At 39.5% G+C, this 23,597-nt stretch overlaps 1 pseudogene; it reads left to right on the plus strand.

The window, feature by feature from the left end:
- LOC143386412 (phosphatidylinositol 3,4,5-trisphosphate-dependent Rac exchanger 2 protein-like) overlaps positions 1-23,597 on the plus strand; it is a 113,677-nt pseudogene that overhangs the window by 3,952 nt on the left and 86,128 nt on the right.

Raw genomic sequence — 23,597 nt, forward strand, 5'->3', positions numbered from 1 at the left:
ATGAACAATTACCTGAGTGAACACAAGGACGAAAATGACAGAGAATTCAGGCCACACAGGGAGGCTGAGCTGACTAGTATGAGAGCTCTAGGTATTAAGCTTTGTAATGTGAATCTGGAGAGGGACAGTAAAACTAGGGACATGGAAGGTCTTGAAAACATAATAAAATTTTTGATATAAATGTAAAATTTTGGAACATGAAATTCCTGTGTAGAAAAGTTGAATTCTATAATAGCATATGTTAATTCCCAGAAGAAAAGTTGATACTTTGTACAAGGAAAATTCAAATATCAGACTAGGGTGTTGACAATAGAAATTAAGTAGAATTGATAAGGAAGAGAAAATAGATTTGGTTGAGGATCTAAGCTCTAAAGAATATGCTAGGGAAAAAATGAGACAATATGTGAGAAAAAGTTGCTTAAACTATAAAACATATAAATATGAGATTATATAGCTACAAAGATATGTGTTCATAGAGGTAGATGGATCTTTATCAGTAGAATTGTGTTTTCCAAATCAAAACCATATTAAAACGTTGCTTGGGCTGTTTTGTTGGGTTCTGTTGCTTGATATGATTATTTCTTTTGGCTATAGAGTGAAAGAAAAGCTTGCATTTGCTGGCTTGACCAAACACTTTCAGGTCTTACAAGTCACCAGAGATTAATAGACTGTGTTAAGAGTGCCTCAAAAGCAAGGGCATTTGGTGGAAGAGAAGAGTGATTGGCCAAGATCATGCAAACTGGTTTTTACCTACCTATATTTAGAGCATCATCATTTTATAGGCTATTTTCCTGTTCCTTAACCATGATACAGTATCTAAGAAATAACAGGGATTATGTGTAGAGGCAACAAATATTATATACTTATATATTTCCATATTTAATAAAAATTTTACCCAGAGAATATTAAACATTTTTATTTATTGTCAAAAGAAAGCATTTTTGTATTAAATGAGTGTTGGATGCATTCTGTCTTATGAAATAATGGATGTATCTAATAACTGTTGGATGCATTCTGACTTAGGAAACAATGCATGCAGATATATGAATGACTTTATCGAATATAGTGCTAGGGGCATCAAGTGTGATAAGATACAGGACAGCCTGTGTTGATTCTGACTTACACAGTACTTTTTGGTTAACAGGAGGATTGCCATACCAGAGAAGAGGCAATGATATTTGGCATTGAACTCTGTGACAATGGATTTATGCACCATGGTAGGGATTTTTGTCTTGGAAGCTTACAGATGCATTTCATTATTTTGGTTCTTCTTAGGACATTGGGAGTATCTCAGTACTCTAATGATGTGCAGAGGAACCAACAAGTCTGACTGGGTGTTGCCCTGGGTCCATGCTGAGTCACCATATCGTCAATCCATTTCATTGCTGGTGCCATTCCTGTGTCAAATTGCTGTTTTCTACCAGTTGCCATGACTTCTTTTATTTTTCTAGGTGATGCTAATTGCAGAAGAGCAATGGCTTGAGTTAGAAGTTTTGGTTTGATCATGTACCTCTTTGAATTGGTTTCAGATTAGACTCATATTTTTAAAAATTACACTAGAAAGTAGAATAATTAAATGAATTATGGCTGAATATTTATTGTTTTTGAGGGGATATTTTCAAAATCTCTTTAGGGAATTAAATTATAGATCTCTGGGGAAAATGTTTCTTTTTGGCCATTAGTGACTGATTTTTTCTAGTTTCATGACTTGATTTTGATGATTTGCTGAAAGTCATCAAACAAAAGTTTTAAATAAAGTTCATAGATTTATCAAAATAACAAGATTGGATTTTTCCTCTCTTCACACTAGGTTATAGAATCTGTGGACTCAAAACATTTTTCTTTCGAAAAAAATGTGCTTCTAACTATGTTCCATAGCACTTGTATTCATTTGCCAGTTATTTACAGAAGGTTGTTACACCTTTATGAAAGAAATATAGCCGAATCACATGGGTTACACATCCATGCTAATGTATGAAATATGATATGTCAAGAGCTTTGCAGGGTTTTGAACAACCAATAAAAAAATAAAAAAATAAAAAAGAAAGAAATATAGCCAAATTCCTAGCAGTTCTGAGAGCATTCTTGGTTATCACGTGTTAGTTGGGGATTTCTGTTTCTTCTCTGTGTAGACAGATCACTATGTGGTTGGACAAGAGAAACACTAGTCCCTGAAGAACCATTTAGTGGAAGAAATTATAATATTTTAGGGAATTAAAACTAGAATATCAAGCTGATAATTCTCAAAAGTTTTGATTCATTCTTCATTTTAACATAAAGCATCAGGAAGCAGTATATTTACCTAAACATTTATTGTAAAATATTGTATTACAACAGAGTAGTGATAACTGACAAGGGAAAAATAGTTTGCCTCATGCCTGGCTATATTGATGCCTTCCCCTGTTGCTTTTGATGTGTTATTTGGTGAATGAAAGCAGCTATAGCAGAGCTTTGTAACTCTGTTTATCTCATTTAGGCAAGATTTAATCTAAAATATGTTATCATTTCTATTTTTCACCATGACTTTGTGTTGCTTTTATGTCATGGTTGATACGTTGCCAGTGAGTCTTTCATTCAGAGATCAATACAGTCTTCCCATCCAGGCAACTCTGTAAAAATAATGAAATGAAATAGCTGTCTTTTTGGATTGCTTACCAAGTTTCCAAGTTACTTACGAAGATCACCTCTTTTTAGTTTAATGCAACATGGTGAAAATTTTATTACCCTCATTTTGCAGACTAAGAAAACTGAAGTATGGAGTTCTTAGGTAGTTTTCTCATTATCACATCCAGAATCAGTTCCAGACCTGGACTAATCCATCACAATTCTTTCTACTGTGCCCTGTGACCACTATCTTCCCTTTAGCTCTTAGTTCTATGAATCAACTTGTACCAAGAAGTATACTTCAAGGTACAAAGGACAGATGAATAAGAAATACAGAAGATTTCTCTTGTAAAGCATTTTGACAGATGTCAGGATCTCATTCTGTACAAATTCTTTAGTATTTAGACTTTGTTTAAACAAGGCTAACAAAACATAAACTTTATGTCATCAGTCCATGCCAAGGATCCTAAGGGTTTTGGTGAAAAATATTAATGGTCAGATAGAAGGAAGAAAACTGACCTTGACCGAAATGAGATTACTTGAGAACATTGCAATTTTGAGGTGGTACCGGGGATTAAACTCAGGGGACTCAATCACTGAGCCACATATGTAAGGTCCTTGAATAGCATCTGGATGGCCATCTTAAATGACAGCCAACATTTAAAGAAAAAATTCACTTTCCGGCCTAAGGGTCTTTCTGAGAAAGGCTCACCCTCCCTGATACCAACCTCTCCCTTAACAGCCACAGTGGAACCCACCCGGCTGTAATCCCTGAGCCTGCCCCATGAAAGTCCTGAACCCCAAACTTGTTTTGCCTCTCTCCATCTATGGAGAGATGTGCCTTTGTTTGTCAGCTCTGACAAATAAACAATCCTGTGTATCTCTGCCTACTCTCCGTGTTTTATTTCTCACTCACCTGTCTCCTAGTTCCTGGATTTCCTGTCACATCCCCAGCCTTATTTTGTATTTTATTTAGAGACAATGTCTCACTGAGTTGCTTAGAGCCTCAATTTTGCTGAGGATGGTGATCCTCCTGTCTCAGCCTCCTGAGCTGTGTACTCCATCACACCTGGCTGAATATTGCTTTTAAACAGAAAAGAACTATGTGGAAAAAAAAGATCACATTTCACACAGAAAGCATGTTTATGTGAAAGTCTTAGAAGAAAAGTGACACATGGGACTTGCTCAGACATGAAAGGCAACCCTTCACCTATTTAAATTTTCCATAATTGTGCAAGATATTAAAAACATGCATAAAATGATTACTATGAGTTGAGAACACCATAGGTTTCTAAGTTTGCTTTGCAGTGCATGTTAGGATTTATTAAAACCTTTTAGTTAAGTTTGGATTTTAATCTGATCAATGACAGACTTGGTTAAATAGAAAAGAAGTTAACATTGGAAAAATAATTACTTTAAAAATCCAAAATCCTTTCAGTAACAGCAATTTAAAGGAAACATTGATTTGAAATTATAGAAAGAAATAGAAAAAAAAATCTGAGGGATATTTGTGTCACTTGTCCTAGAAATATAAAGTTGAGATTGTGGGTAGATATTTTATTTAACTAATGTCTACAGATGTGGAAATTTTGATTTTTTAATTAATTGAAACCATTTAAATCTTTCTGTTTGTGTAGTCCTGGAAAAAAGTGAATTCAAAGATGAGCCCCTACTTTTCCATTTTTTTGTGGATGAGGAAATGGAAGGATCAAATATGAAACATCGACTTGTGAAACATGATTTAAAAGTTGTGGAAAATGTTATAGCCAAGTCACTTTTGGTAAGTTAGTTAATATGTTAAGCCTTTTCATTAGAGAGTGGCAGAAGCCTGAATAAACATATTTGGTGGTGATACATATGCCTTCATTCTGTTTTAATTTTAATTTTTCACCAACAATGCTATTATTTTGCATTTCAGATTAAATATAATGATGGTAGTTATGGCTTTGGGCTAGAAGACAGAAATAAAGTTCCAATAATAAAATTGGTAGAAAAGGGGTCTAATGCTGAGGTAATGTACATTAGCATTCTTATTTAAAATTGTTGTCATGATAGACAAACATAAATCTTCTAACAAATAGAAATCAACCTTATAAGTATCCTTAGCAAAGACAAATGTCTTTGCATGGTCTTATTTTCAGGTTCTACCAAATACCCTTGAGATTAGTGGATGCTGAACTCCTATCTATGCATTCAGAGATATTTGGGATAGGGAGGTGGTAGTAATTCCTGGGATCTACAACTCTGATCTTCTTGACCTCTTGGGAGGCCAAATACCTTGGCACCTCTTATGTCCCTGGGGCCTCTCTAATCAGAAATTCCAACTGGAAACTTATGGAGGCATGTTTTTCCAGGCATTTTCAACAGATGCTTTGGACGCCCAGCTTCATCTGCTGTGACACAAATGAATGCCCTCTCCTAGTGATACTGCTGGTTATCTTCTCCCTCAAATGTACCTAACATTAGAGGAAGCACTCTGAGGCAAGCATATAAAGTAGGGTTTATTTAGAAAGGGGTAACATAGACTTCTCCCAGGAGGGAGAAGTGGGCCATAGCTTGTATCCTAGTATCCCAGGAAATGAGGGGTTTTGCCTTTTTTTATATGTCCTGGGCTTCCTTTGTTATTCTGCTCTCTTCCCCCTTATCTCTCTCCTCCCTGCTATGACTAGGCCAAGGAAATGCTGGGTGGAATTTCCAAAAAGTGGGAAACAGGTGGGCTAGAGTGGCCTGGGAAGAGTGATCTGGGCAGGAAGGGGGCCCTGGGTGAGTTAATTAGCAACTTTTACAACTCCCTGTAGGGAAGGACAATACCTGGGACTGGTTACCTTAGCAACAGGATTGGAGCTGGGGAAGGTTCTTGATAAGGGTAGAGGAAGGGCTCTGAAAGAATTAACATTTCAATCCCTTCATTCTCTGGATATGACCCTTGCCAATCTGCCTGTCTCATTCTGGCTTCAGCAAATAGGCAGCCAAAAGCAGCATGGAGTTTATGGGAAGTAGATTGGCTAAGAAAAGCTTCTGGTTGGCTTGGTGGAGTGATGTCTTCCTTGTCCTCTCTCAGAATCTTGCACTCTTGACACCTCTGTGATTACTGGAGCTCTCTTGCCCACTCCTCTCCTCTGCTGGAGACTCTGATGCTAATGAAACTGGTCTTGAAAATCAGTATCTGGTCCTCTTCAGTTTTATTTAAAGGACAGAATGGAGAGAAAGACAGTTCAGAGTCCACAGAGGAGGGAGTCAAGAGCTGGTGCTGAGGGAATGAGGGTGTCTTAACCCTTTAATAGAATCTAGATTTCCTTTCTTCTCAAGTTTCCTACTCCTCCCATTTTTCCTATAGGACCAAAAACCCTGAGAGAAGCTGCCCTTGGGGTATATCTCCCTATTTTCCATAGCTGCCCTAAAAAGTAGGAAGGGAGGATGGTGTGGATACTCAGGTCCTTTTGCCAGGGTCTTAGAAATGTCAGGCTAGAGGTGCCCATTGAGTGTCATTGATATGTCGGTAGATATATACACACAGCAAGGATTGAAACTCTCTTAGTATAAAAAAATTTAGCTTGGGGTTTAAATATAGTTTTAAAGGGTGAAATTTTAAAAGGATCTCTTTATACAATAGAAAAAGGAGTAAGAGGAGTACAATGTCAATTCAAGGAGGAAAGGATGAGAAATTCACTGAAGCTTTGTAATCAAATTCAAAACTAGATCCTCAAAAAATGAAAACTTTGTTATTTTTATCCTTTCTGTAAATTTGCATAAAACATTACAGATGTGTTTAAAATGCCAAAGTGTGTAAGCTCTGAATTGTTCAGATTCTAGTTCTGTGAAAACTTAGATTTCTTACTAAGTCACCATTTGAATTATATATATATATATATATATATATATATATATATATATATATATATATATATATATGTGTGTGTGTGTGTGTGTGTGTGTGTGTGTGTGTGTGTGTGTGTGTGTGTGATTTCTCTTTTAGATGGCTGGCATGGAAGTTGGAAAAAAGATTTTTGCTATTAATGGTGACCTGGTTTTTATGAGACCTTTCAATGAAGTGGATTGCTTCTTGAAATCAAGCTTAAACAGCAGAAAGCATCTAAGAGTTCTTGTGAGCACAAAGCCAAGGGAGTAAGTTGTATGATTTTTGTGGGATTAAAAAAAAATTATACAAAAAATGAGTGAAATAAGAAGTTAACTAAGTAAATTTTAGAATTAAGCATCTCATATTTTAGAACATAACCATCATCCTAAATACTATTCTGTAGGACATGGACCCTACATTGCTTATAGTGGATGTGGCTCAATGATCAATTACCCCAGAGTTCAGGCCCCAGTATAAAAAGAGAGAGAGAGAGTGAGAAAATTATGAATGGGAATTCAGAATTGCGTGTGAAATTGTTGCTGAAAGCTGGAGTTGCAGGCCCTGTTATGCTCAAATTCAGGACCCCCAAAGACCACCAGAGACCCAAGATCGATGTAAGCAGCAAAGAGGTGTTTATTGCGAGCTAGCTCGGTCCTCTGCATGCACACACAGCAACTGGTGATGCTGAGAGGCCCCGAACCCAGGGTTGGCAGCATTTTTATACATTCTTTGGAGAGGGCAGGGACTTTACATACATCATAGCCTCTTTTAGCAAATCATCACACACTGTGGGAAAATCAAATAACAACTCTAAAACATGATTAGCACATTCACTGGTGGGAACAACTTGTCTAGGGGTGATTGGTCAGTACAAAGGGAGTATTCATTTGAACTGATTGGTTTAAGCCAAGAGGGGTGTACATGCTGAACTACATGGTTTCCCAACACCATAAACTACTGGGAGGGTCATCTGGCATCCCAGGTATTTCCCTGTCTCATGCTGATTGGTGGCTGCTAGGGGGCTGCTATGGGTCCCCATCTAGCCTGACTGAGTCAGAAACACCTGGCACAACAGATCTCTCCTGTAGATAAACAACTTAGCAGGGTGGGAATGTGCCTAGGAGTGCTCTGTGGGTTTTTCCAAGGACAAAGGTCATGTCTCTTCCTTGGACAGGCTTTGCTCTGAGATAGAGGCTGGTTTTTCACACCCATGAGGGGTCATGTTGTTTTCTGGGTCCTGGCCCACCTTAGAGGGAAAGGGCCAAAATGTTGGCTTCTTTTTACTTCCTTGACTTTTGTTTTCCAAGTTTTGGGTTTTAAACACTCAGCAAGCCAGTTTCACCAGTTTTAAAGAGGGAGTAATAGGTTATAATTTCAAGATTGATAATTTTAGAGTTATCATTTTCTTTTAATTGGGGTCATTATTAGTACTGGAAGTCAGCATTATATACTATTTATCCTGTCAGTAATGACTTATTATCACAAATTAACCCAGGTTTTTTTTTTTTTTAGAAGTAGTACCTCTGTGAAACAGTAATAGGCAACAGTTACAAAGTTTACAAGGAAAATACAAAATGAAATTAATAGAGCAAAAACATATTCAGTTTGTGTAATAGCTATGAACCAAGAAAAATGACTTTCATAATCTTGAATCTTTACTTATATATTATATGCCCTGTTTGAGATCACAGTCATCTTTACAACAAAAATAAATCTTTTGAAAACAATTTTAAATGAGCTGAAGTCTTGTTAAGCTCGAATTTGGGACCCCCAAAAGACCACCAGAGACCCAAGATCGATGTAAGCAGCAAAGAGGTGTTTATTGCGAGCTAGCTCGGTCCTCCGCACGCACACAGAGCAACTGGTGATGCTGAGAGGCCTCGAACCCAGGGTTTGCAGCAGTTTTATACATTTTTTGGAGTGCAGGGACTTCACATACATCATAGCCTCTTTTAGCAAATCATCACACACCTCGGGAAAATCAAATAACAACTCTAAGACATGATTAGCACATTCACTGGCGGGAACATCTTGTCTAGGGGTGATTGGTCAAGACAAAGGGGATATTTGTTTGAACTGATTGGTTTAAGCCAAGAGGGGTGTACATGCTGAACTACATGGTTTCCCAACATCATAAACTACTGGGAGGGTCATCTGGCATTTCCCTGTCTCATGTTGATTGGTGGCTGCTAGGGGGCTGCTATGGGTCCCCACCTAGCCTGACTGAGTCAGGGACACCTGGCGCAGCAGATCTCTCCTGTAGATAAACAACTTAGCAGGGTGGGAATGTGCCTAGGAGTGCTCTGTGGGTTTTTCCAAGGACAAAGATCATGTCCCTTCCTTGGACAGGCTTTGCTCTGAGATAGAGGCTGGTTTTTCAGTCTAGCTTACTTTGGAGCTATCCTAACATTGAGTAAGGTGGGAAGCAGAGCTTTATCTCGGGTAAGGTGGGGCTCTTTATAAATAGCACAATACAACATTACATCTGAAACATGAATTAAAGAAAGGCTAAGAGAGCTTTTAGCTTCTTTTTGTGGAAAAAAAAGTGGCAGAATACTTCCATGTTTTACAATGTCACCTTTAAACAGATCAGGCTGTCCTTGTTATTTTCCAAAAATGCATTTAAATTTCAATTTTATTGTGAAGAGTAAGCAAACTTATTAATAACAGGTTAATTTATCCAGCTATAAAATTTCTAATAACATGAATAAATACCAACCAAGTTTTTTTTTTAATACAAATTTGAGAGTTTTGCTACACATACTTTTAGTTCAGAGAATACCAACTTGGCAAATTGCTTTCCTAAGCTTCACATTTACTAACTTTAACTTTCACATTTAACTGACTTTAACTTTTAAGGTACAATTTAGAATCCAGAGTGCATTTTCTAAATATAGAATCATGTAGTTGGCAAATAGTGAGTTTGAGTTCTTCTATTTGTATCGCTTTAGCTTCTTTCATCTGTCTGATTGCTCTGGCAATCTGTTTTGAATAGAAGTGGTAAAAGGGGGCATCCCTGTCTTGTCCCAGTTTTTATGGGAAATGCTTTCAATTTTTCTCCATTTAGAATAATGTTGCGTGCAACTGATGTGATTCTGCAATCTGTATACGGGGTAAAAATGGGAGTTCATAACCCACTTGAATCAAAGTGTGAAATATGATATATCAAGAACTATGTAATGTTTTGAACAACCAACAATAAAAATTAATTTAAAAAAATAGAATAATGTTGCCGTTGGGCTTAGTATAGACAGATTTTACAATATTGAGGTGTATTCCTGTTATCCCTAGTTTTTCTAGTGTTTTGAACATGAAGAGGTGCTGTATTTTGTCAAATACTTTTTCTGCATCTTTTGAGATGATCTTATGATTCTTGTATTTAAGACTATTGATGTGATGAATAATATTTATTGATTTCCATATGTTGAACCAACCTTGCATCCCCAGGATATAAGCCAGTTGATCGTGGTGTACTATCTTTTTTATATGTTTTTGTGTGAAATTTGCCAGAATTATATTGAGAGTTTTTTTGTGTCTTTGTTTATCAGGGATATTGGTCTGAAGTTTTCTTTCCTACATGTATCTTTATCTGGTTTTGGTATCAGGTTGATATTAGCCTCAGAGAATGAGTTTGGAAGGGTTCCCTCCTTTTCTATTTTATGGAATAATTTTGAAGCCAGATTTAAAGTTATGCAGTCAGTGTAGTTAGGTAAATCGGGTCTAATGTCGAGTGAGATCTAAAATGGAGGCCATGTTAAGAACGAATTCTGGGAAAAGTTGAGCAACTCTTGGATAGTTAATGAAGTGCAGGAAAAAGCCCAAGGCCAGAGTCCATCCCAAAGAAGTGTTAATAAACAGCCCCCAGCAAACATAAAGATAGCCCATCCCAAAGGAGTGTTAATGAGCAGTCCCCAGCAAACTTGAAGATAGCCCATCCCAAAAAAGTGTTAATGATCAGCCCCCAGCAAACTTGAAGATAGCCCATTCCAAAGAAGTGTTAATGAACAGCAAACTTGAAGATGCTGACTCAGAAGTGCCCAGATTACTTCTTTGGCCCACCTGTGTCCCAACCCTTTGGGCCTTCCCAACTACATTCCATCACTGAAAACTATAAAAAGTGGAACACATTCGCCCTTCAATGGATTCCATCTCTTGGATCCCCTTCTTCCTCCTGGAGGGAGAAATCTTTTCTGCTGTCCTTTAAATAACTTTTAATTTTCCACTCTGTCCTTGCCTGGGCGTGCTTCTCTGGTGTTATTCTTCAACATTGGGGAAGCAAGGACTCGTCACCAGTGAACAGCAGTAATATATTGGAGGTTGCACTGAGATGCTACACTGAGGTAAGCGCCTCTCCACGCACCCCATGTTTGTCTAAGGTGCATCTTTTTCTCTCTTTCTCTTTGGAGGGTAAGATGGGCACCCGATGGCTACTTATGCAATTAGTGCAGCCACCACTCTTCGAGACTTGGGTTAGAGGCTCCCCGGCCTAGGAAGCTCTCAAATCACCTGTTCAATACAAAGCAGACATGTTGGGTTCTTCCAAAGCCACTTCCAACTTTTCTGTCTGGGCCCAGAGAGCAATTGGTGTGAGTACACAGTGTCCCTAAATCCTGATCTGTCTCGGATGTGTGGAGGTGGAGGAAGGAGTTTGGAACAACTGCAGTCTGGGCTACACTCAGGCATATTCCTAAGCTCCCTTTCTCTTGAGCCCCCTCCCAACATCTCTAAGGGGTATCTAGGGTGATTGCTAGATGAATGGCACTGAGGGAAAGCCCCAATTACATTTGCCTCTGTATGGGCTATGCAACACTCCCAAGCCTGCTTCCATTCCCTTCAGGATGCTCCCCTTTTTTCGCAGGTCAGAAATGTTAGCAATTCAGGTTGTAGGACTGAGAGAAATGCATGGGATAATTAGTAAAATCTGCCCAGGTTCCCTAAGATGCATAGGTAACTTTCACTAGTCTGTTTTACTGCTCTGATATTTAAAATATGCTGTGTTCTCTTTAAGCTGCTAGAGAGGCATTTTTAGAACCAACTCCTCTAGTAATCGCTCTGATAGAAAGCACTACATTACAATCAGTAGATATCGCTCACCCTTATGCGGTTCCTCTAGTCTACAGAACAAAGGGGACAAAAGAGCACACAATTTTCTTTTGCTGTGGGTTTTTAGTGGCAGGGAGGAAATCAGTTAAGCCCTTAAGTCTGAATCCTCCCAGGGTCTTTGGCATGGGGCAAACTGAAAACCTATCACTTTGACAAAGGGGACCAGAAACCCCTTCGCAAAGCAAGGTGAGAGATGGGTTTTCTGGACCATTTAGGAAGCTCAAGCTTAGGGAGATGAACAGTTTTCTCTGGTGTGGGCTCCTGAGTCCTGTTTTCTTTTCTTCTCACTCAGATGGGAGCTTCACTTTCCAATATGCCAGGTACACCACGTACCTGCATATTGAAAAACTGGGATAGATTTGACCCTTAGATGCTCAAGAAAAAGCACCTCATTTTCTTCTGCCACCAGGCTTGGCCTCAATACAAACTCCCTAATGGAGAAACCTGGCCACCAGAGGGAAGTATCAATTTTAATACAATTTTACAGCTTGATAAATTTTGCAAAAAAGGAAGGAAAATGGTGTGAGGTGCCATATGTTCAGGTTTTCTTTCCTGTCTAAATTATGCCAACAATGTAAAGTAGACTTAGCCATGATATCTGCCATGAAGAGAGAAAAACTTGGGGACTCACCTACTGAGGACAAGGAATCAGGATAACCCATAAAATCTCTATTTGCTGTTGGTGTGCAACAACAGCCTTCCTGTCCCCCATATCCTGGCCTCCCTGCATCTGTTCCAAAAGATAAACCAAATATATTACCTCTCCAGGAGATTCCAGGAGGAGAATTTGGGCCAATCAAAGTACATACCTCCTTCTCCCTTCAAGACCTAAGCCAGATAAAAACTGACTTTTGGAGCACCAGATAAATATATTGAGGTATTTCAAAACTTATGCCAGATATTTGACCTCATTTGGAAAGATATTATGCTGTTATTCAACCAGACCTTGACTTTAAATGAGAAGGAGGCTACTCGTAGGGCAGCTGAGGAATTTGGGGATGAACTACACCTTGCTCCTTCCCCAGCAGAACAGACTAGGAGCAAACCTAATTACCCATCTGGAGCACAGGCAGTTTCCAGAAATGATCCTGAGTGGGACCCAAATGATGAGCAAGATGCTTGGAAAATTAGCCATTTTCAAGTGTCGGTCTTTGAGACCCTTAGGAGAATCAAGCAAAAGCCCAAAAAACTATTTTAAGATTTTATAAATTATTCAGGGCCTCCAGGAAAGCCCTGCTGTTTTCATGCAGAAACTCAAAGAGGCAATGAGAAAACACACCACCATGGATTCTGAATCCACAGAGGGCCAATTACTTTTAAAGGACAAATTTATCACTCAGTCAGACCCAGACATCGGAGGAAGTTACAAAAATTGGCATATGGCCCTGATAAATCTTTAGATAATATCCTCCGACTTGCTACTTCCGTTTTCTATAATAGAGATATAGAGGGAACAAAAGGAGAAAGAGCTCAGAGACAGAAAAAGAACTGAAGCATTGGTATTTGCCTTTAGAGGAGTAAGCTCCCAGGGTGTAGGAGGAAAATGAAATGCTCCTCAATCCACAAAAGGGACGTGTTTCCATTGTGGAGAGGTAGGACATTTCAAACGGGATTGCCTGAAAGCCAAGCGTCCACCTCAAAGGCCCTGCCCTAAATGTCAAGGCAATCACTGGAAGAGTGACTGTCCTCAGGGGTGTAGGTTCTTGAAGCCATACTCCTCCACACAGGCCTGATGTGGCCTGGGCTGGATTCTGGCTCCCGTGACTCCTATCACTGCATGTGAGCCCCAGGTATGCTTCCCTGTAGGGAACCGAAAGGTCAACGTCCTTTTAGATACTGGCGCCAGTTATTCTGTGCTCATCTCTTATCCTGGATCCCTTTCCTCTAATACTGTAACCATACCAGGGGTGTCTGGATGGCTTATTACCAGAAGGCTTACTCCCCCACTGAGTTGTGAGTGGGACAGGGTGATGTTTTCTCATGCATTTCTGATAGTCCCTGCCCCTTTATTGGGAAGGGACTTACTTTCAAAACTTCAGACGTCCATTACAATGAATTTAGGACGGAGAGGACCATTATATTTGCCTTTATTAGAATGTGATATAAACCCTGAAGTGTGGGCTACTGAAGGCAAAATTGGAAGGGCAAAAAGTGCAGTTCCAATTAAAATAATGTTAAAGGACCCTTATGTCTTTCCACATCAGAGACAATATCCCCTATGTCCAGAGGCAAAAAAGGGCTTATTAAAGATCATTCAGAACCTCAAGAGACAGAAACTTTTAGTGCCCTGCAATAGCCCATGTAACACACTCATTTTAGGAATTCAGAAACCCAAGGGGAATGGCCACTAGTTCAGGACCTGAGAATAACTAATGAAGCAGTTGTTCCTCTCTACCCAATGGTTCCTAATCCATACACCCTGTTATCTGAGATTCCAGCAGTCGCTGCTTGGTTTACTGTGTTAGATTTAAAAGATGCCTTTTTTTGGTATACCCTTAGAATCCCAATCACAATGTCTGTTTGCCTTTGAAGAGCCAGATAGTGGATCTCAACTAACTTGGACTGTATTACCCCAAGGTTTTAGAGACAGCCCTCATTTTTTAGGCCAAACCCTAGCTGAGGGTTTAACAGAGTTCAGAGATAAGACATCTCTGACTGTCCTACAATATGTAGACAATATACTTTTGTGTGCCTCTACTGAAAAGGAATGTCAAAAGGCTACTAAAGAGCTTTAAAACTTCTTAGCTAGTACAGGTTATAATGTCTCAAAGAAAAAAGTTCAGTTATTCCAAGAACAAGTTCAATATTTAGGATTATATCTGTCTCAAGGAACTTGCAAGCTAGGACCAGAAAGAATAACCCCCCTAGGACAATATCCTCTACCTCAAACCATAAGACAACTTAGAGGCTTCCTAAGGATAACTGGATACTGTAGGCTTTGGATCCCTGGATATGGGGAAATAGCTAAACCTCTCTATAGCCTCCTCAAAGAGACACTATGCCAAGGAATGATTTCTCTCATATGGGAACCAGAACAGATTAAAGCCTTTAAGGCATTGAAAGGGCCCTTACTCCAAGCCCCTGCCCTCAGCTTACCCACTGAACAAAAATTCAACCTATTTGTTACTGAAGGAGGAGGAATAGCCCTAGGAGTGGTCACACAAAAGAAAGGACCAGCTCAACAGCCAGTAGCTTATCTCAGTAAGGAGCTTGATCTAGTGTCTTGAGGATGGCCTCATTGTTTGAGGATAGTAGCAGCTGTGGCCTTGCTAGTCCCTGAGGCAATTAAAATCACCCTGGGAAGAGACCTTATATTCTACACCTCCCATGATCTCTCAGGAATTTCAAATACAAAAGGTGAACTATGGCTCTCAGACAATCGCCTTCTAAAACATCAAACCCTATTTTTAGAAGGGCCTGCAACTCAAATAAGGACTTGTTCTAATTTAAACCCAGCTACCTTCCTCCCAGAGAAATTAGATGGAAATTCTGAACATGACTGCCAACAAGTAATAGCTATAAATTACTCAGCTCAAAAGGACCTTCAAAACCTTCCCCTATCCAATCCAGACCTCACCATGTTCACAGATAGGAGTTTTTTTATGGAACAAGGAGAATGCAAAGCTGGATATGCTGAGGTGACCATACATGACACCATAGAGGCAAAATCTTTGCCCCCAGGCACAAGCTCACAAGTAGCTGAATTGATAGCCCTAACAAGAGCATTGGAAATAGGGAAACAACAGAGAATTAATATTTATACTGACTCTAAATACGGCTACCTAATCCTGCATGCACATGCAGCAATTTGGAAGGAAAGAGGATTTCAAACAACTGGGGAACGTCTATAAAGAACTATGAGCAAATCTTAAGACTGCTAGAGGCTGTCCATTTACCCAAAGATGTAGCAGTAATTCATTGCCAAGGACATCAGAAAGGGATAGATGAAATAGCAGAAGGAAACAGACCAACAAACCAAGGAGGCTGCTAAGGGAAATTCACAGATAACTACCTTAGCCCCTTTGATATGGACAGGCCCTCCCCCAGAGATAAGACTTCAATACACCCAGGAGGAAACTAAAAAGGCACTATCTAAAGGAGGTATTCTTTTACCCTCTGGGTGGATTCAAATGGAAGATGAAAAACTTTATTTACCTGCTAATTCCCAGTGGAAGATTTTACATACCTTTCATCAATCTTTCCACCTAGGAGAAGAAAATACTCTCAAATTAACCCGAGAGATATTTGAAGAAAAAGATCTTTCAAAGACCATCCTCCAAATAGTCAAAGCCTGTGACACATGCCAAAGAAATAATCCACTTAATTCTGCCAAAAAGCCCCCAGGATTACAAAGAACGGGACAGTTCCCTGGGGAAGACTGGCAACTTGATTTTACCCATATGCCTAAGAGTAATGGATTTCAATATTTATTAGTTATGATAGATACTTTTACTTGATGGACTGAATCCTACCACTCCTGAACTGAACCAGCAGGAGAGGTAGTCAAGGCATTATTACAGGAAATAATCCCACAGGTCTGCAGAGTGACAATGGAGCAGCCTTTAAGGCAGCTATCATTCAGGGGATATCCAAAGCCTTAGGCATCAAATATCATCTCCATTGTGCTTGGAGACCTCAATCTTCAGGAAAGGTAGAAAAAACTAATGATATATTAAAAAGATATCTAAGGAAACTCACTCAAGAAACCCACTACCCATGGCCTAAGGTGCTTCCTTTAGCACTGCTCAGAACCAGGAACACCCTCAAAATATTAGGGCTCAGCCCATTTGAGCTCTTGTACGGTAGACCATTCCTAAGAAATGATATCCTTAAAGACCAAAAAACTGCAGATCACAAACTTGGCCAAATTGAAAACTGAAATTTGCAAATATCCTATATCAGAGCCAGTTACTTCTCCACCTCTATATGAGTCTGGAGATCTAGTTATGATTAAGACCATACCTTCAAACTCTCCAAACCTAGACCCTCTTTGGAAAGGACGTTTTTCTGTAATCTTATCCACCCCTTCTGCAGTAAAGGTGCTGGGACAGGAGAATTGGATCCACTACTCTTGGATTAAGGCCTGCCATCCTGAGTCGATACCCAAAGAGACTTCTTCTGCCCAAAAAATTGAGGAGCGATACTCCTGCACTCCAGTAGAGGACCTAAGATGTCTCTTCAACAGAGAAGATGGTGATATGTAAACTTTTTCTTCTCTCTTTGTTTGCTACCATAAACAGATCAACAGACACTAACTCTTTTATAATGTGGGTTCAACAATATGCCACTAGGTTACAGAAAGATATATGGATATGTGGACTATAACCCCTTTCCAGCACTTCTGTACTACCTTGGTGGGTATCCCCCTTACAAGGAATTGACTGTTTAAATTTACAATCCTTAATGTTACAACAAAATAAACACCCTTTTTACAAAATGCCTCTCGTGAAGATGTTAATATATGGCCTATAAATGAAACTTTATCACAACCTGGTCATGGAAAGATTTTCATTTTAAACCAGACCAACCTTCAGACTTCCACTACTGTTAAATCCATATAGGCCCATCTAATTCTCTCCTTCCACCACCCGCACCATCAATATGTCACAGATACAAAGATGGTTACTATCAGATTTTGGACAAAGATTTATGGCTCACTCCCACTATTGGGCATTTAAACCAAAAAGCCTCAATCTGTTGTGAACAACGAAACCATACACATGACACGTGACCTAATGCCACTTGAGAATTAGGATGAACCCCAGAGTCACAATGTCAACAAATTATAGTTTTACAAGCCAATGATTGGTTTGGAACAAATTGGCTTTCTAGACCGAAAACTATTTGGCCAGCACCCAATGGGACTCAATGGATATATGGAACTAACCTATGGCCCTGGCTTCCCCCAGGCTGGATAGGAAGATGTACTCTTGGGTACCCCTGGATGCAGGGGAGATGGACCCAAAATATAACGCAGCCAGAAAATCTCCCCAGTTTCAAACACAGATGGGGACAATCTGTGTTTCATTGGTATGATCATCTAGCTTCTCTGTTTATCCCACAAATTGGTTTAGAAGATGTAATGTGGCATGTAGAGACTTTAAACCATTTAAATCAAACTGCCCTCCATGATGTTGAAGAGAGTATCTCTCTCCTTAATACTAAAATAACACTTAATAGGAAGGCCATCTTACAAAATCAGATGGCTTTAGATGACCTCACTGCAGCCCAAGGTGGTACTTGTGCCATTATTAAAACTGAATTTTGTGTTTACGTCCCTGACAATTATGGCAATGTGACAAATATCCTTAAAGATTTACATGTTCAGATAAAAGCCATGTAATCATCAACTTTGTCATGGAAACAAATCCTTAGCTCCTGGTTCTCTGGTACTTCCTGGTGGAAAACATTGTTATTCTCTGTCTTTGGCATCATACTCATTGGCATATTCTTGTGCTGTGGCATTTATTGCTGCATCAGTATGGTTCCATTACTAATGAATTTTTGTTTCTCTTATAGACCACCCATCACTCAAATGGCCTTCCAGCCTATTACTTCTCAATCGGATTTCTATCATGGACCACTAAATAGACCTGATTTTTAATGGGGGACTCCATTTGCTCTCCCTTTCCTTAATGTTAATCTTTTCTTCCTGCTCTTCCTCCCTGCTCTGTTCTTAGTTGCTCTCATTATATCAAAGAAGACATTTATTTGTTTTTAGGGATTGGCTAGCTTCACTGAACATAATCTGCTCTAGTGCCATCCATTTCCCTGCAAATTTCATGATTTTGTCATTTTTTTAGTGTTGCATAATACTCCATGGTGTATAAATGCCACATTTTTTTTTAATCCATTCACCTACTGAAGGGAATCTGGGTTGGTTCCACAGTCTAGCTATTGTGAATTGTGCTGCTATGAACATCAATGTGGCAGTATCCCTGTAGTATGCTGTTTTAAGGTCTTCAGGGAATAGTCAGAGAAGGGCAATAGCTGGGTCAAATGGTAGTTCCATTCCCAGCTTTTCCAGGAATCTCCATACTGCTTTCCAAATTGGCCTCACCAATTTGCAGCCCCACCAGCAATGTACAAGAGTACCCATTTCCCCACATCCTTGCCAGCACTTGTTGTTGTTTGATTTCATAATGGCTGCCAATCTTACAGGAGTGAGATGGTATCTTAGGGTGGTTTTGATTTCCATTTCTCTGACTGCAAGAGATGGTGAGCATTTTTTCATGTACTTGTTGATTGATTGTATGTCCTCCTCTGAGAAGTGTCTGTTCAGGTCTTTGGCCCATATGTTGATTGGGTTATTTGTTATATTATTGTCTAATTTTTTTGAGTTCTTTGTATACTCTGGATATTAGGGCTCTATCTGAAGTGTGAGGAGTAAAAATTTGTTCCCATGATGTAGGCTCCCTATTTACCTCTCTTATTGTTTCTCTTGCTGAGAAAAAACTTTTTAGCTTAAGTAAGTCCCATTTGTTGATTCTTGTTATTAACTCTTGTGCTATGGGTGTCCTATTAAGGAATTTGGAGCCCAACCCCACAATATGTAGATCGGAGCCAACTTTTTCTTCTATCAGATGCAGAGTCTCTGATTTGATATCAACCTCCTTGATCCATTTTGAGGTAAGTTTTGTGCATGGGAGAGGAGGGGATTCAAGAGAAAAGGGAAATTGCATGGAAATGGAGGGAGACCCTCATTGCTATACAAAATTACATATATTAGAGGTTGTGAGGGAAATGGGAAAATAAACAAGGAGAGAAATGAATTATAGTAGATGGGGTAGAGAGAGAAGATGGGAGGGTAGGGGAGGGGGAATAGTAGAGGATAGGAAAGGTAGCAGAATACAACAGTTACTAATAGGACTTTATGTAAAATTGTGGATGTGTAACCGATGTGATTCTGCAATCTGTATTTGGGGTAAAAATGGGAGTTCATAACCCACTTGAATCTAACGTATGATATATGATATGTCAAGAGCTTTGTAATGTTTTGAACAACCAATAAAAAAAATTAAAGGGGGACTCCAAACTGCTTGCCTAACATCGTCCCCTTTCAGCCTGAGGAAGCCAGAACGACTTCACCCCCTTTCCTTACAGCAGTAAAGAGTTCCCAAAATTAGAAGTGGGGAATGAAACCAGATTTAAAGCTAGGTAGTCAGTGTAGTTAGGTAAATCGGGTCTAATGTTGAGTGAGATCTAAAATGGAGGCCATGTTGAGAATGAATTCCAGGAAAAGTCGAGCAACTCTTGGAATGTTAATGAAGTCCAGGAAAAAGCCCAAGGCCAGAACCCATCCCAAAGAAGTGATAATGAACAGCATCCCCCCTGCAAACATGAAGATAGCCCATCTCAAAGAAGTGTTAATGAACAGCAAACTTGAAGATGCTGTCTCAGAAGTACCCAGATTACTTCTTTGGCCCACCTGTGTCCCAACCCTTTGGGCCTTCCCACCTACATTCCATCACTGAAAACTATAAAAAGTGGAACACATTCGCCATTCAATAGATTCCATCTCTTGGGTCCCCTTCTTCCTCCGGGAGAAGTCTTTTCTGCTGTCCTTTAATAAACTTTTAATTTTTCACTCTGACCTTGCCTGGGCATGCTTCTCCAGTGTTATTCTTCAACATTGGGGAAACAAGGACTCGTCACTGGTCAACAGCGGTAACAATTTGAAGACTGTTGTGTATAGTAACAATAATGACAGGTCTTCATGGATTAACAAAAAATCAAAGGAGAGGCTTAAATCTCTTCTTTGCATCCTTTGTTTTGCCCTCTTTTGTCTTTGACTTTAGCCCAAGAATATTACTTTACCAAAAAAAAAAATATTTTATCATCCAGAAACATTTCTTTTACCTTCTAATTTTCTGTACTAAAATATATTTCCACACCTATAATTTCTATTTTTGGATCTTTCTCTTAAATTCATATTCTGAAATAGTCCTTGTGAATTTTATCTGTTCATTTACTTTACACAACAGATTTCATTTTAGGAGAGGGTTGGAAAATGTAGCATATACAAAACCTGTGCCTTAATCTTTTTTCTCTCAGGTTACATTCAAGGGGTTGGAGGACATGATATTTTTGAGGCTGTTCCAGTAATCAGTATCACAATGCCATCAACTTTAAGTGAGTTCCCCACTGAGAGTTGTGTTGGAAGGCATATTGGGGGCCTTTTTCTTATACGGTATTGATAAGCAATGGGGGAGTCCCCTTTTCATTTTTTCTTTGGGCTTCCTTGAGGATCCCTTTGCAGAGGCTGCCTAAAACACAGGTTGGCCTTAATTTTTGTCTTTTTCTTTTCTGGGTGCAGTTATTTATTTTGCCAGCCTCTGAAGGCATTGAATCATTTTGTGCCAGTGATGGCTATCCCCTGGCCAAATGGGGCATCCTGTCAGATCCTAAAGGGGAGACTGTTCCTGTCTCCAGGTAATATACTAATAGTGCTGAAGCCACATCATTTGTGGCCATCAGCTTCCACCCAAAAGAGGCGGAAGGTGCTGGGAGGAAGGGCAGAGGACAGGTTCTCTTTGGCCATTTTTTTCTACAGCCCAGGCAGCTTTCTTCCCATTTTAGGGCTGGTGAGCTGCTTGCTATCCTTGTGATCCAGAGGCAATGCATTTTGGCACCTTGAATTAGTTCCTGACTGTTCAGATGCCTTATCATGGAACTGCATAAATGCCTGTGCGTACAGAATTTCTTTCATAGGCTTCACCCCTGATAGACTAACTTTAACTTCAGAATTGTATAATAATCCAGAAAAACCATATAAAGGTCAGATTGTGTTACAGTAAACCCTCTTTATCATAGTCAGGCTTATCCTTATAGGTGGCCTATGCATCCATGATCTCTGTGCTCTAGAGACTCCACTAAGATCAATGTAGTGTGCCTCAGGACTTAAAGGACCAGTAACAGACAAAACAAACAAACAAACAAACAAAACCCCAAAAACAGATAACAGAGGATCCTAAAACCAGGGCTGACAGACGGGAGCCTTTAAAACACAGACTTGCATGCACAAATTTCTTTCACTTTACTTTACCTTTGACAGACCAACTCCAATTGCAAGATTGTACAGTAATCCAGAAAGCTATTCAAAAGCCAGATTGTTACAATAAAACATTATCTTGGACAAAGCTTTAACTTACTTTATCTTTGACAGACTAGCTCCAATTGCAAAATCGTACCAAAAAAAAAAAAAAAAAAAAAAAAAAAAAGAACAGAGAGAGACAACAGAGAGGAGCCCGCAAAGCAAGTCTGACAAACAGGGACCTTTACATTGACCATCCAAGATCTTTTGCAAGACACTACCTGTAAGATCAATGCAGTATTGGCCATGTCTTAAAAGGGACAGTAACTAATAGAAACAAAACAGAAACACAGACAGATTTTCAGAGGGCTTTCCCGAACCATGGCTGATTAGACGGGATCCTTTAAAACAGACCAGAAAGGAAAATCCTTCAAGTTCCCAACTCCCGCTCTGACTTTTATACCAGTGGTACCACAGATGTTCCCATGAAGAGGGACAAGATGGTATCACAAAGGGAAACCAACTATGTAGAACCAAGGGTCTTGGTTCGGGTAAGGGGAGTGGAACTTACCGAACAGCCAAGGTATGGCACCTTTACTGCATCCCTTTTTTTCTCAAATAGACCAGGATGGAGCAATCCATATAGTTTAGGGAAGGAAGGCAGGGGTTCTGTGAAGCAAAAGCTGCTTCGGTAGCTGCTGGGGATGGTCCCTCAGTCCCTTTCTTTACTCACATTTAATACCTCCTCTGGTTTGACCGGAGGTACACCCAGTCACCTGTCTCCTAACTTTACAGCAGTCAGCTCTCCAAATGTTTGCCTTACATCCTCAGCATGCAAGTGGTGTTCCCTGGAGAGCCAGGCCTGCCAAAGAAAGCTGGAGTGAGGGCCTTCTCTTGGGTCCCACCTGGGGTGCCAATTTGTTGCTGAAAGCTCAATCCTTGTGAGGCCGCCAATCCAATAATGAGGACGTGGTTTATTGGAAATTGTGGGGGAAAAAGAAGTTTATTGCTTTGCCAGCAAAAGAGAAACACAGGGGACTCCTGTTCCAGAGGCTGTGATTCTGCCCATCAGCAGGAACAAGGGGCCTTTAAAGAGGTGTCTCAAAGGCTACATTCCATGTGTTCTGAGTTATAGTTTTAGTTCACACGTTAATTTGGGAGATTGTCATTTCTGAGATCTTCTGGTACCATCCCCAAAGTCTGGATTACTTCATTTCTATGGTGGGTGTGTACTCAAGGACAGATAACCCTGTGGAGCATGGGGAAGAAAGGTAATGCTGTTTTCCCTGAGATTAGCCACAGGGAGAGCTTAGGGAGGACTAGGCAGAGGAGAAAGAAATGTGTTCATTTTAAAAATAAGTGCAGTGGAAGGGTACCAAAACTTATATTCAAAGCACAAAGAGGATCACTGTTACAAAACTATCAGACTTTCTGATGCTCTGAGGTAATTAGACACCATTTTTTTCTTTTTTGGTATGTGCTAGGGATTAAACCCAGGGTCTTGTGCAAGCACTCTACCAACTGAGCTATATCCCTAGCCCAAGACTCGATTTTTAATTCAGTGCTCATAAGAGCATATCTAGCCTGATAGATGCTCTAGACTTGTGTATGCTTGGTAATATGCTCATTCATTTAAAAAATATATCTGTAAAAAGACCTATCATCTTTCTACCTATGATTAGAAAAATATTCATGTTTATTGTAGAAAAGTAAGAGAGTACAGATTTTTCTGAGGGGAAATATTTTTCTTACAGTCTTATCACCTATAAATCGCTATTTTTTTTTAAATTTAGGGTGTAGTGAATTTTCTTAATGTTAATGCACATATCTACCACCTTATACATACAGTGTGGGGCCATGCTTTATATACTACTATGTGTTCTGTTTTTTCAAGACATATTGTAAGTAAACTTGCAATTGAATGAATTTTCTTCTGAAAATCATTTTCATCAGTCTACTAGTATTACCTAGTCAGAATTGCCCTGCTTGTTTAACTGA

This window comes from Callospermophilus lateralis, unplaced genomic scaffold (genome assembly GCF_048772815.1).
Source record: "Callospermophilus lateralis isolate mCalLat2 unplaced genomic scaffold, mCalLat2.hap1 Scaffold_101, whole genome shotgun sequence".
NCBI lineage: Eukaryota > Metazoa > Chordata > Mammalia > Rodentia > Sciuridae > Callospermophilus > Callospermophilus lateralis.